Genomic DNA, 14483 nt, shown 5'->3' on the forward strand with positions numbered 1-14483 from the left:
CACGCCCCCGGCGCGGCGCGGCGCGGCGCGGCCCCCTGACAAGAGGCCGCCAACCTGCGGAACTCGTTGCCGGCGGGTCGGGGGAGGCTGGCTGGGTTCGACACCGTACTGGACGCGTACAGGGGGTCGCCGCAGCCGGCCCACAGGCTGAGGGCGGGACAGGCCTTGGCCAGGGCCGCGCTGGGCCGGGCCCGGCTGCCGGCCGTAGGGCGAGAGGGGAGGAGAGGGTGGTTCTCTTTGCGGTGTGCACGTCCAGTGAGTGTTTCTTACTGAGGGCGCTGGTGGGAGGGGTTCCAGGGTGCTCGGAGAGGGGAGCCGGCCCGGAGCGCAGCCAGGTCGGGAGAGGCGCATAGAGGCTGCGTCTGCTGAGGAAAACGCCGAAAGGGCCTTGCGAACGGCCGAGCCGAGGAATACTGACGAGGTGCTGGAATGAATGTTCAGCGCCTCGTTACTATGCCACCAGCCGCGGCACGTCACAGGTGCCGCCTTCCGCTCGCGTAGGGCTTGTCCGCACGGGGTCCTTACACCTGTCAGCTGAGGTAAGGGGATTTCAGCGTCGGCAGGGTCCCTTCGGGGAGGACGCACGTATAGACGAGCTGCGCGTGAGCAAAATGCGGCGCTTTCGCAGGGCCGCGGCTGGTGGCGTGGTAACCAGGCGCTGATGCTCATTTCAGCACCTCATTAGTGTTCTTCGCTTTGGCCATTAGCACGGCCGTTCTGAATTTTTCCTGAGTGTAGACGCGGCCAGGGAGCCAATCAAAGAGCAGCTTGTTGGGCCAGCCCCGTTTATAAGGAGCTGCTCAGCAAAGCAGAGGGTCTTGACGAGGGAAGATGTAGGGCTGGTTCCCCAGGAGAAATACCTTGGACAGAGCAGTGCTGGACAGGCTTCCGGGAGCAGAAGGAGGATCCTACCTGGTACAGCCCCAGCTGTGGCCTTGATAGAGTGTGGCACCTCAGAAATCAGCCCCCAAAAGGGGAGAAAAGCACCTGATAACTTTGTCTTTCTCTATGGAAAGATTTGCACAGGGAGGGCCCATTAGATAAGCCCCCTTTATCAATGAAAGGCAGATATGCAAAGTGTAACCCTGCCCGCATAATAATTACTTGCACTGAACTTGATTATAAACAAGAGGTTTCTAGTAGCAAAAGAGTAAGATTTAAGTGGTTGTAAGTAAGACAGGCAGATCATTTAGTTACCACAGCAGTTCCCAAGCTATGTTCTGGCAGAACATTGGTTTTCTTAGAGCTATGGCAAAGTGTTCTGCTACTGAAATTGAGTAACAGCCATCTCTTCCCCATTCTCAGGGAAAAAAATAAATGTTGGGATGTTTTATGTCATTACTGCTATATTTGTTTTGTTAATGTCTGGTTTCATTATTATTTGTTGAGGTGCATTTACCATAAAATAATTTAATTAATATTATGATGATGTAAAAAAGATAAAGTGTTCTGCAGAGAGCACCGTGATATCCAACTGGTCCATGACCAGATAAAGTTTGGGAACTGTTGAGTTACCAAATTAAAATAAAACACGTAGCTAGTTTTACCCTAGTAAGAATCTAGTTACACTCTAGTGAGTTTTTTACCAGCTGTTCTTACATCAGGTGACAGATTCAGGTCAGAAATGATCTTAACTGATCTGGATGTTCAGTACACTGTAAAAAACTCTTTTTCCCTCTTAGGGTATGTCAGGCAATTTCCAAGGAAGGCTGAAGACAAAGATAGAGGTGCCCTCATGGCCTTCTTTATGTCTTTCCCCTGTGGAGAGAATTCCATTGTTCTCTTTGTATAAAAGTACACTCCAAGATGGAGTCACCTAACCAACTCACCTGTCCATGTCCTTTTTTAGGCAATCAGCCATTGCCTATTTACTAGTCTGAATGTATACAGCAAAGTTCTTCAGATTTGGGTTGGCACCCATGAAGACCTGTTAATCAAATGTTGAGGTTTTCACAGAAGCACACATTTGGAACACAAATACTCAGACCACTGATTCCCAATTTTATTTGGCCCTGGAACCCTTTTCAACCTGAAAGAATTTTGTGGAAGTCCTAATAACAGTCATATATGGAGCTGAAAAACCAGACCACAAGTAAGTTAGGATAATAATAAACAAATGCTAAACAAGGTCATGAGATCAACATTTAGCTTAATTGCACACATTTAAAAATAAAAATCCTATTGAATGTGTACAAAAATAAAGCTCAAAAACTAACACGCTGTTTGCAATACAAAGTGTTTTTTCTTCTTTTATTGGCAACTTCTTTTCATATTTGGTTTAATATTGGAAAGTTGGATTTGCATATCTAGCATGGCATTCAATCAGTTTCGGTATTTTGTTTTTGTTGCATCTTACTTTGAGAACCCAATTTTGTACAAGTATGTGGTGGCGAAGGGTAACAACAGATGAGATCCAAAATTGTAGCTTACATGACAATGACAGAATTTTATCCTTTGCATTGCAAATGCAAATCTTTTGTGGAAGCAACACATTTACTTCATTTAGTTTTGTAAAGATGTCCACATGATATGCAACTCTCAATAACCACAAAAGTTTGTTAAATGATCAGACAGTCAGAATTTGTGATCCAGCGATTATACAGTGAGCTTTTGATTATTAACTCAAATAATCTAATGAGCACTTTGCCTCGTGATAACAACCTGACTTCTGTATGCAGAAGCTGGGCTGTGTGCTGACTACGCATATCTTCACACATAATTTTGAACAGTATTGATTGTAATGGTCAAGTTTTTACATAATTAATAATCTGTACTGCTTCATCCAACACATTTTTAAGAGAGGAAGAAATATTCTTAATTACTAGCACGTGTTTGTGGAGAACTTAGTGACTGCTGGTGCAGTTTGGTGCTATGTTTTTTATTTGTGTTACATTGCCAGCCACTGTTCCTACCATTTCTTCAGTGCCATCACTGCAAACATCAACGTATTTTCCCCAGCTTATTCCATGTGCTTTCATAGTTATCGATATCATTAAATATATTCTCACCAGTCGTGCTGGTTTGCAAAAATGTGGATAAAAACAAGTCTTCAATAGATTTATCAAAATTATAACGGACAAATACAAGCAAAACTGCAAGACCTGCAACATCAGTGGACTCTAACTGTAGTGAATATGCATAACATAAATGCAGCTGAAAAATACGCTCCTTCTCGATGTCAGTAAGATCGTGACTATGATGCATGACAATATTGTTTGATAACAGCACACTCTCACCTTTTTGACACGACTCCTCATCTGATATACACATTACAATATCTTTTGTGCATGGTTTTATGAGTGATTGCCCAATTGTGTGTGCTTCGCTGGTGAGCAATATATGGTGGCTAACTTTGTAAGATGCCTCTGTTGCATTTTCATTATCTCTTTTGGCAATTTTTGACATGAAAAGTTTACTTTTTTCAAGTGATTCAAGTTTCCGCTTAAAAAAACTAACATCTTTATCTTTTCATTCTGCGTGATTTGTTCCAAATTGTCTTTGCAATGTAGCAGGTACTAAAGAACAAATAGATAATATTTTGTTGCACAGCACACATTGGGCATCTGGAGCATCTTTACTTCCACAGGTTGTGAATCCAAATGACAAATAGTCCTTGGCATAATTGTGTTTCTTATTACTTGATGATAATTGAGTGAAATACGGTGGTGCTCACTTTACCTTGGGGGAATGACTTATTGTTGCCATACCTGTAAAAACAGAAGGCTGTAATTCTTCATAATTAGCTTGAATGTTTTGTTATCTTCCTTGCTGGTTTCAGTAAAAACAGGAGTGTTTGATGTACTTCCTTTTAAGTTCCTTCTTTTAGCCAGGGACTGATGGGGAATTTTGGTATCAATAATTTAAATGCTATGTGTAGACACTATTAACTTGTCGTACTATTATTATCAACTTAAATATTGTTATGTACTGTAAATATGTAGATTAATCTATTGTAGTCAGGGTCTCCAAACAAATTAGTGAGAAGAGCCATTTTTTCAAATTCAGTTACAAAATCAGTACTTCAAGAGCCACAATGCATATGAATATAAGACAGTCAATAAATAACACAAAACTGTACTTTTTGTAACCCCTGTTTTAAGAACAGCACACACACAATGATTTGAAACACTTAGGCTGCGTCTACACGTGCACGCTACTTCGAAGTAGCAGCAGTAACTTCGAAATAGCGCCCGTCACGTCTACACGTGTTGGGCGCTATTTCGAAGTTGAAATCGACGTTAGGCGGCGAGACGTCGAAGTCGCTAACCCCATGAGCGGATGGGAATAGCGCCCTACTTCGACGTTCAACATCGAAGTAGGGACGTGTAGACGATCCGCGTCCCGCAACATCGAAATAGCGGGGTCCTCCATGGCGGCCATCAGCTGGGGGGTTGAGAGATACTCTCTCTCCAGCCCTTGCGGGGCTCTGTGGTCACCGTGGGCAGCAGCCCTTAGCCCAGGGCTTCTGGCTGCTGCTGCTGCAGCTGGGGGTCCGTGCTGCATATACAGGGTCTGCAACTAGTTGTTGGCTCTGTGTATCTTTCACTGTTTAATGAAAGTGTGTCTGGGAGGGGCCCTTTAAGGGAGCGGCTTGCTGTTGAGTCCGCCCCGTGACCCTGTCTGCAGCTGTGCCTGGCTCCCTTATTTCGATGTGTGCTACTTTGCCGTGTAGACGTTCCCTCGTTGTGCCTATTTCGATGTTGGGCTGAGCAACGTCGAAGTTGAACATCGACGTTGCCAGCCCTGGAGGACGTGTAGACGTTATTCATCGAAATAGCCTATTTCGATGTCGCAACATCGAAATAAGCTATTTCGAAGTTGGGTGCACGTGTAGACGTAGCCTTAGAAAGTTGAAGTTACTTTCACCCCTGGGATGGAGAGCAAAGGAGGTTAAGTAAAATGCTGCATCTGGGGCTGGTATCTTAAACAGGAAGGAGCAATGTTTGTAACAACCCTCCACACACAACCCAACCCCAGGCTTAACCCCTCTCAGCCCCAGCCCCGCCCCCATATACCCAGGCTAAACCCCTCTCAGCCCCAAACCTTCCAAATACCTCACTCAACATGGCAGATGAAACTACCTCTGCTCCTCGGACTCTAGTCCCGAGGGCCTGAAGCAGGATGACGCAGGACACAGGACTTCTGTCTCTCCTGCTGGCAGCGGCAGTGCAGTGAGCCACAGAGGAGTCAGCGGCTGCAGCAGGGCAGTGAGCAGCTGGCGGCCATGGAGAAGCGGCAGCAGTCTTGTACTGAGCAGTGCGGAGCTGCAGAGAAGTGGTGGTGGCAGGGCAGTGAGCAACGTGGAGCTGCTGAGAAGTGGCGGTGGCAGCAGCTGGGCAGGGAGCTGCAAACGACTCAAGCTGCCGGTTGCCAGCCCCTGACTGCGGAACCCTTACTTGCACTATGCGGAACCCCGGGGTTCTGTGGAACACCAAGTGGGAAACAATGACCTAAACAATACTCAACTTCAAATAGAAGAAAAGATACATGCACAAACCTAGGATTTACGGATCCAGCAGATAATAGCAAATGGCTGGGGTTGGGTCCAGGGGTACTAGGGAACCTGTAAGTCTTTGCATCGCATCTGTGGGTCGGGCAGGGCCAGTAGGAGTGCCCCCTGTCACTGGGGCTGCGTCACACACAGAATCCATCCTTTCTTTCCCCAGTGTAGCTCTCATGAGCTATGTCTACACGTGAAGCCTACTTCGAAGTAGCCTATTTTGATGAATAACGTCTACACGTCCTCCATGGCTGCCAATGTCGATGTTCAACATCGACGTTGCGCAGCACCACATCGAAATAGGCGCTGCGAGGGAACGTCTACACGCCAAAGTAGCACACATCAAAATAGGGATGCCAGGCACAGCTGCAGACAGGGTCACAGGGCGGACTAGCGCTTCCGGGGTAACAGCTAGCTGCTCCCTCAAAGGGCCCCTCCCAGACACACTCAGCCTGCACAGCACGCGGTCTGCAGAGCCATAGGCACACAGACCTTGGGCGACGCAGTCATGGACCCCCAGCAGCAGCAGCAGCAGCAGCGGCAGCCAGAGGTCCACCCAGCCCTCCCGGCAGGAGCAGGGCTCGCCCTGATCCATGCCATGCAGGAGGCAGCTGAGCACCTCCTTGCCACACCGGAGGAGGAGCAGCCTGCAGGGGAGCAGGACTCAACCCCCAACCGTGCAGCACCCCGACCCCCCCCACCTCACACGCCGCCGCCTGTGGAGCTACCCCACCAGCACCGACTGGTGGGAACGGCTGGTGCTTGAGGAGTGGGACGACGACCGCTGGCTCAGGAACTTTAGGATAAGCCGGCAGACATTTATGGAGCTGTGCCAGTGGCTCACCCCCGCACTCAGGCACCAGGACACTGCCATGCGGCGTGCCCTCCCTGTGGAGAAACGGGTCGGCATCGCTGTCTGGAAACTGGCCACTCCAGACAACTACCGATCCATGGGCCAGCAGTTTGGCGTCGGCAAGGCCACCGTCAGGGCTGTCCTCATGGAGGTAAGAGGACCCACGGGGGGTGGGGGCCGCGGGCAGGGGGGCCCTGGCAGGGCAGGGCAGGGCAGGGGAGAGGAGGGGAGGGGGGCCGGGCAGGGCAGAGCCACACACACCCTGCTCACCCCTCATTGGTGCTCTCCCATGTGCTTCCCCTGCAGGTCGTGCGCGCCATGAACGCCATGCTCCTCCACAGGCTCGTGAGGCTGGGGGACCCAGAAGCCACCATCGCGGGCTTTGCCATGCTGGGCTTCCCCAATTGCTTTGGGGCTCTGGATGGGACTCACATCCCCATCCGTGCCCTGCAACATAGTGGAGGGCGCTACGTAAACCGCAAGGGCTACCACTCAGTGGTCCTCCAGGCCTTGGTGGACAGCCGGGGTAGTTTCCAGGACGTTTATGTGGGCTGGCCTGGCAGCACCCATGACGCCCGGGTTTTCTGGAACTTGGGCCTGTGCCACCGGCTGGAGGCGGGGACCTACATCCCCCAGCGGGAGATCCCTGTGGGGGACACCACCATGCCCCTCTGCATCATCACAGATGCGGCGTACCCCCTCCGGCCCTGGCTCATGCACCCGTACACGGGCCATCTCTCTGCCAGCCAGGAGCACTTCAACCAGTGCCTGAACCACGCGCGGCAGGTGGTGGAGTGCTCATTTGGCCGCCTCAAAGGGCGCTGGAGATGTCTCCTGACCCGCTTGGATGCGGGCCCCACCAACATCCCCCAGATTGTGGGTGCCTGCTGCGCCCTACACAATCTGGTGGAGAGCAAGGGGGGGGCCTTTTTTCAGGGCTGGGCTGTGGAGGCTGGCAGGGCTGATGTCCAGCCACCTGCTGCCCCCAGTCGCCAGGTGGACCCCGAAGGGACCAGGGTCCGGGAGGCCCTGCGGGCCCACTTCGATGAGGCCGCGGGGTGAACTCTGCCAGGCCCCCCACTGCCCCACCCTTCCTCCACAACACTCCCTGCCCCTACGCCCACACCATGGAGCACCCAACAGCACCCCCCCACACACACACTTTTCCTGGACAAATAAAAGCACGCACTTGTTGGTGAAATGAAACTGGTTTTCTTTGAACTGTTTTTTTAACTAATAACAACAAACTATATACAAGACCTTCTAACTAAACTATTATATAAGTGAATAATAAAAAAGTTTGAATATATTATATGTACAAAAAACAGAAGACCAGGGATTACAAGGAAGGGGAGAACTATTTACATGGGGGGGGACGGGGCAAATGGGGGGCACAAATAAATAAGTCCCAAAACTATATACAAGGGCGGGGGGCCCAACGTCCTGGGCCCCACGCCCCTATAGTCCGGCACTGAGGGTGGGTGGCCGGGAGCCCCGCCTCGGCCGCAGCCCTGTCCGGGGCTGGCTGGGGGCCGGGCGGACCGGCAGATACGTCCGGCAAGTCTCAGCTGGCCCCAGGTGTCCCTCGGCGGTCCAGCCCTCGGTGGCGGGGCGACGGCGGACGGCACGGCGACGAGCGGAGCAGCGGGTGGCGCACTCAGGGCGGGCGCAGCGGCGGCTGGCGCGGCATGGGGAGCCAGGTAGTCCACGAGGCGGTTGAAGGTCTCCATGTAGGCCCCCCATGCCTCTTGGCACCAGGCCAGTGCCCGCTCCTGGAGGTGGAGGCGGCGCTGCTCCACCCACAGACACTGCTCCGCGACCTCCAGCTGCTGACGATGGATGGCCAGCAGCTGGGGGTCCGTCGCCGGCATGTGGTATTGCTGGGTCCGCCATCTTGCCCGCCGTGGGGCCAGTCGGTCCTCCGCCGAGGGGCTTGCCTGGACCGATGGCCCCGGAGGGGTTTCCGGGACCACTGAAGCCTCGCTGGCGCTCTCCGGTCCTTCCGATGGTGCAGCTGCGGAACACAGGAGGGGGGGAAGAAGAGTGGAGACAGGCGTTAGTGTGGGCCCCGAGCCGTGGCCCTTGTCCCCCCACCCCTGTGCTGCAGGTTCCCCATCCCCGTCCCCGGGAGATGCTGCTGTGATGGGGTTCACGGGTCCCCCTGCACTGCACCCCGTCCCCTGGCAGGAGTGACTCTCACTTCACTCAGCAGGGTCTGACAGGAGAGGTTTCTTAGGCCACAGAAGCCCAGTTTCTCACAGAAGCGACAGTACAGCAGCCAGAGACAGTCCTTCCAACCTGTCCTGGGGAGAAGACCCCGAGGGGTGCCCCTCTGGGGTGTAGCTTTCCCCCTCCTCAGGCTGGGTGCCTTCCAGCTCTCCCTTCCCCTAGCCTCTACCTGCGGCCCGCCCCGATTCAAAGCCAGTTCGGCTCCTTCCTCCTCTTTGTTCAGGGCAGAGGTGTCACCTGCCAGCTGTAGCCCCAGGATCATCCTTTGCCCCTGGGAGCTATTCAGCTTGTTGCTCATATCTAGCCTGAGTCTCGCATTTGCACTCCCCCCACTCCATCACATGCTGCTGCGGCTGCTGCTGCTGCTGCGGGGTGTCCCACCCCCTCCTCCCGGGGGACCCCCTGCCCTGGGGATGGGGCATGGCACTGTCGTGCTGGGGGGGGTGGGGGGGCAGGGGCTGATGCACTCCTGTGAGGGACATGGCACTGCTGTCCTTGGGGCCATGGCCATCTGGGCATGTGGAGGGCCCTGGCCACATATCTATTACCCCCACCCCTCAACCCCCGGGGTGTACACCGGGGGGGTACATACCTGTAGGTCCACTCCCACGGTCCGGGGACACCCGGGGGGCGGACACCTGGCTGCTGCTCTGGGATGGGAGGAGGATGTGCAGCCCCGTCTCGGCGGAGGAGGAGTCCCCCTCCTCCTCCTCCTCCTCCTCCTGCTGCAATGCCCCAGGGATGGGCTCCAGGGGGGGCGCCCAAGGTGCGGGGCTTACCTCCGGGGCGGACTCCGGCTCTGGGGCCTGCTGGGGCTCCTCAGCTGAGGTGTCAAGAGTGGCCAGAGAGGAGGAGGTGTGCCAGGGGCCCAGGATGTCCCTGAGCTCCCTGTAAAAGGGGCAAGTGACGGGGGCGGCCCCAGATCGGCCGGCCGCATCCCGGGCCCGGGCTTAACCCTGCTGCAGCTCTTTGACTTTACTCCGGACATGGTCCGGAGTGCAGGCAGGGTAACCCCAGGCGGCCAGGCCCTCGGCCAGCTGAGCGAACGCATCCGCGTTCCGCCTCTTGCTCCCCATTACCTGGAGCACCTCCTCCTCACTCCAGAGCCCCAGCAGGTCCCGCAGCTCGGCCTCCGTCCAGGAGGGCCCCCGCTGCCGCTTGCCAGCCTGGCTGCCAGCCTGGCTACCCTGACTGCCCTGGCTCCCCTTGGGGGGGGTCCCCTGGGGGGGCTGCCGGGTGGCCATCGGTACGCTGGGTGGGTTCTTGGGGCTGCTGAAGAGTGTGCAGGCTGGCCGCGTGTTATTGCTGCTGCCTGCACGCTCTCTCAGCTTCCTGCACCGAAAGGGAGGGGGCGGGGACCTTTAAGGGGCTGCTCCACGCAGCCACCATTGAGCTGAGGGGCTGTAGAGAGCATCTCCCAACCCCTCAGCTGATGGCCGCCATGGAGGACCCCGCAATTTCGATGTTGCGGGATGCGCAACGACTACACGGTCCCTACTTCGACGTTGAACGTCGAAGTAGGGCGCTATTCCTATCCCCTCATGGGGTTAGTGGCTTCGACGTCTCACCGCTTAACGTCGATGTTAACATCGAAATAGCGCCCAACACGTGTAGCCGTGACGGGCGCTATTTCGAAGTTAGTGCCACTACTTCGAAGTAGCGTGCCCGTGTAGACACGGCTATGGTGAAGCACAGCAAAGTGAACTTTTGGAAGAACCAGCTGCATCCCACAGGCCCAAGATCGGTTGCACCAAAATTTATTTGGCACTGGTGAGACTACATCTGGAGTAGTGTGTCCAGTTCTGAGTCCCCCCCAGTATAGAAAGGATGTGGATGAATTGGACGTGGTTCAGTGGAGGGCAATGAAAATTATTGAGGGAACACATGACTATGAGAAGAGGCTGAGAGATTTGGGCTTATTTAATTTGCAGGAGAGATGAGTGAAAGTCAGTTTGATAGCAGCCTTCAAATTCCTGATGGGGCAGTTCCAAAGAGTATGGAGAGAGGCTGTTCTCAGTAGCGTTGGATAACAGAACAAGGAGCAATTGTCTCAAGTTACACTGTGGGAGGTCTAGGTTGGATATTAGGAAAAACTATTTCACCAGGAGGGCGGTGAAGCACTGGAATGTTACCTAGAGAGGTGGTGGAATCTCCATCCTTAGAGTTCCACTTGACAAAGTCCTTAGTGGGATGATTTAGTTGGGGTTGATCCTGCTTTGGGCAGGGGATTGGACTCAATGATCTCCTGAGGTCCCTTCCAGCCCTAGGATTCCATGACCAGAAGGGTTATTGGCAGATCCCCATAGCCAAAGATGCTGAGGGAAAAGATGGAGCTCTCTACACTGGAGGGCCTTTTTCAATATATGGTCCTCCCTTTTGGTCTCCATGCTGTCCTGACTACTTTTTAGCAGCTACTGGATAAGCTACTGCACCCCCATGCCAGTTTCGTGGTCACCTACTTCAATGATGTTGTCATCCATGCCTTTGACTGGGAAACTCAGCTGAAGAAGGTAGAAGCAGGCCTGGATACCTTTAGGGGAGAAGGCCTTACAGTGAGCCCTGCCTAGTGCACCTTGAGGTTCATGGAAGCCAAGTATCTCAGATATGTGGTGCGGAAAGGGCTTGTAAAACCCCAAACTAGTAACTTCAAGGCCACCCAACAGTGGCACTGTCCAAGCCGCAAGGAGCAGATCTGAGCATTCCTAGGGGTTGTGGGGATCTTCAGTCCTGCTTCTTGCTTCCTCCCTATCCAGTAACTTCCATATAACCTGGGTGTTGGGGTTGTGATGTTATTGGATTTTGAGATGCAAAACATTGTTGCAAGCACGGCTCTATGTTTGCACCAAACCTCGTGCAAAGTGGGCCAAATGCAATGTCTACTGAAAGCTTATGATTCCCTGATTCTGGTTTTACAGCTGACCTGCATGTATCATTTTTATAGTTGAAGTTATAAGTATTCTCTGTTCTTGTATTTGAAATGTTTGTTTCTGGGAGACCTCAACAGCAATCCTGGCAACCTATTGTGAAAGGTTCCTAGTCAGGTGAAGCAGTACTTGAGTGACCAAAGGCCTCATCAGGTATCAATCCACACCTAAGGAACTTGGCTGTAAACATGCACTCAAGCAGATAGGCAATAGCTGATCCTCTAAAAAGGATTTGGAGAGGTGACCAGCTCATATGTCAGGCTCCATCTTGGACATGCTTTCACACAGCAAAAGCAATGGAATTCCCTTCACATGAGCAAGGGTATAAAGAGGGCCCAGGGGCTCCTCCATCTTTGTCTTCACTCGTCATCAGTTCGGAAGCATCTTTCCTATGAACTTGGGCCTGGAAGGATTGATGACCCTATCTACCAAAGGATATATTCCAGAGACTTATCAGATAGCAGTTTATTCCACCTCTGCAAAAGTCTGCATTGAGAACTCTGTTATTGGTGTATATAATTTGATGGCTACAATTTTATTCACAACTCCTTTTCTTTCTTTTCCTTTGGAGTCTAAAGGATTGGCCCAGCAGGCTGTTTGGGGTAAAATCTGAAGCTACAAATTGACCTAGGAATGTGGCCAGTCCTTTGGGATCACAAGAACCTGTTTGGATCTGGCGAAATTGGTTTTCATAACCTCTCATCTGTCTGTGGAAGGGACTGGTTGTAGCACAAGGGAAGCTGGAGCGGGCAAGGCAATTGCTTGTGTGACAGCTTGTTGGCCAGCATTGAACCAGAACTGCTCTTTGTGACGGGTTTATTGCCCTATAGTGGAAGACTCACAGTCTTGGACTGTAAGTAGCTATTTTAAGCAATTTGCCCTGGTTTGGCTCTTTCCGAGGTGCCCAGGAAGGCTTCTTAATATTATAGGGTGAGGGTCTGCACAGGAGTTAGAGTGTGGGAAGGGGCTCAGGGCCTGTCCAGGGTCAGGGGGTAGGGATATATTATGTACAAGTATTTTCATAGTGTGTAGGGTATGAACAGTGGTGTTTCCCACACACAGGCCTAGTGCAACTTTGGAGAAATACAATGTCCCAGTTCAAAACACGTCATGACATCCCAGTTGGTGTCAGATGTGTAAGCCCATCTACTGGTGCAGATCCGGTTAGTAACCTACCTGAACATGTCAATTTCTGTGGGCTCGTTTGTCCAACTGTGCATTACTCCGTGTTCTTTCCATCAGCACGCAGAGCTGTCCACAGAAATGTCCATGTGAAAAAAAAAGATTACTCGAGGTAACTGTTGCTCTTTGAGATGTGTTGCTCACACCCATTCAAGTTAGATGTATGCACGCACGCATGCACGCACACACACACAGCTGTTGGAAAGTGTCTTCCCTAGCAACTATCAGCCAGGTGGGTTGCGGAGCCCTCTGGAGTTGCACTGCTGCAGAGCCTATATATGACCCTGCTGACCTGAATCCCCTCCAGTTCCTTCTTGCAGACCACTCCAAGAGCGGGTCAGGAGGGTGGGTTTCCAATAAATATGAGCAGAACATCTAGAAGAACCAGCATTACAAGGGTGAGTAACCGTTTTTTCATCTTCAGGTGCTTGCTCATATTATTCAAGTTAGGTGATTCTCAAGCGAAAACCCAGGAGGAGGGGTCGGAGTCAATGTGTGGCTGACTCAATGACAGAGACCCTGAAGCCCTGCACCTTGTGGTACACCCAGGGCATCCATAGCTGCCACTGGGAAGGAGGCCAGTGGAAAGTGCCCAAGACCTGACCCGGTGGGGGTCCCACAGGATGGAGGAGTCAGACATGACCACAGCCCCTTGAAGAGAAGCAGGAGAGGCTGAGGGGGAAGGCCATGGTGGGGCTGACTGTGCTGGACCTGTTGGTGGAGCATTGCCAGCAATGAGCTGAGAGCCCACGAGATTGACATGACGAGCAAGACCAGCAAGGAGTGGGAGATCAGTGACGGGAGGAGAGGTGGTGCTGAGATGGAGACCAGCATTGAGAAGCAGAGTAGTATTGCAATGAGACAGGATGTGGGGAGCCAGATGGCTATTGAGACGGGGATCGGCAACAAGAATGAGACCAGTGCCTAGGTGAAAGGAGGTGCCCAAAGGCTGGTGTGGTGCCAAGACACAGACTGATGCAGACAGCGGGAACGCTGAGGAGGCAAAGCCTTGCACACAATGGAAGGCAGACACCAAGAGCCCAACCCACACAGATCCTGACAAAGAGAAGAGAGTCGTACCAAAGTGGAGAACAGGACCTGGTTCTGAAGCACGAACAATGCTGGGGCACATCCAAGCTTGACACTGGACAAGGCTGAGGCAAATGGATTCTGGAGCCTGAAGGTGAGCATTGTTGAGACGGAAACGGACCCGGTGAGGTACGGTAATGAGTGTTGTTGTGGGAGGCGAAGGCAGAATCAGATCCACCCAGCTCAGAAACCCTGAAGCGTGAACGTGGGATGGAGATCAAAGCCACAGGTATGATCCGTAACACAAGTCAAACTGGCACTGCAGCGAATGGCCATGCTGGGACCCAGAGCAGGGCCAGGACTCTGAGCTGTCAGGGGCTTGTGCCTGAACAGGCATAGCCATAGAGCAGGCTTACCTCCAGAGATGCACTGAAGGGCAAGAGCCTCAGTCTGCTCTAGGAAGCTCGTCATGTTGATAAGTCCCTGCGCTGCCCAGCATGGACTTATCAAAGGGCCACCCGACCTCGGATCACCTCTGGGCAAACCTAGGAGGATGAGGTTTGGTGCACGTGATGCTGGAGCATCAGGATCTCAGGCCCTGGGAGTGTCTGGTGCTGTCAGCACTGAGGAGCCGAGGTTGATGGCATTGGTGCCAATGACAGGCGTCATGGAGGAGCACAACGGAGAGTGAGAGCAGTGCCATGACGGAGGCTCTGGGCGAGATGAGCTTTTTTGGTGCAGGATTCAGAGCAGAAGGTGGTGTGCA

The sequence above is a fragment of the Carettochelys insculpta genome, chromosome 28 (assembly GCF_033958435.1).
Source record: "Carettochelys insculpta isolate YL-2023 chromosome 28, ASM3395843v1, whole genome shotgun sequence".
NCBI classification, from domain to species: domain Eukaryota; kingdom Metazoa; phylum Chordata; order Testudines; family Carettochelyidae; genus Carettochelys; species Carettochelys insculpta.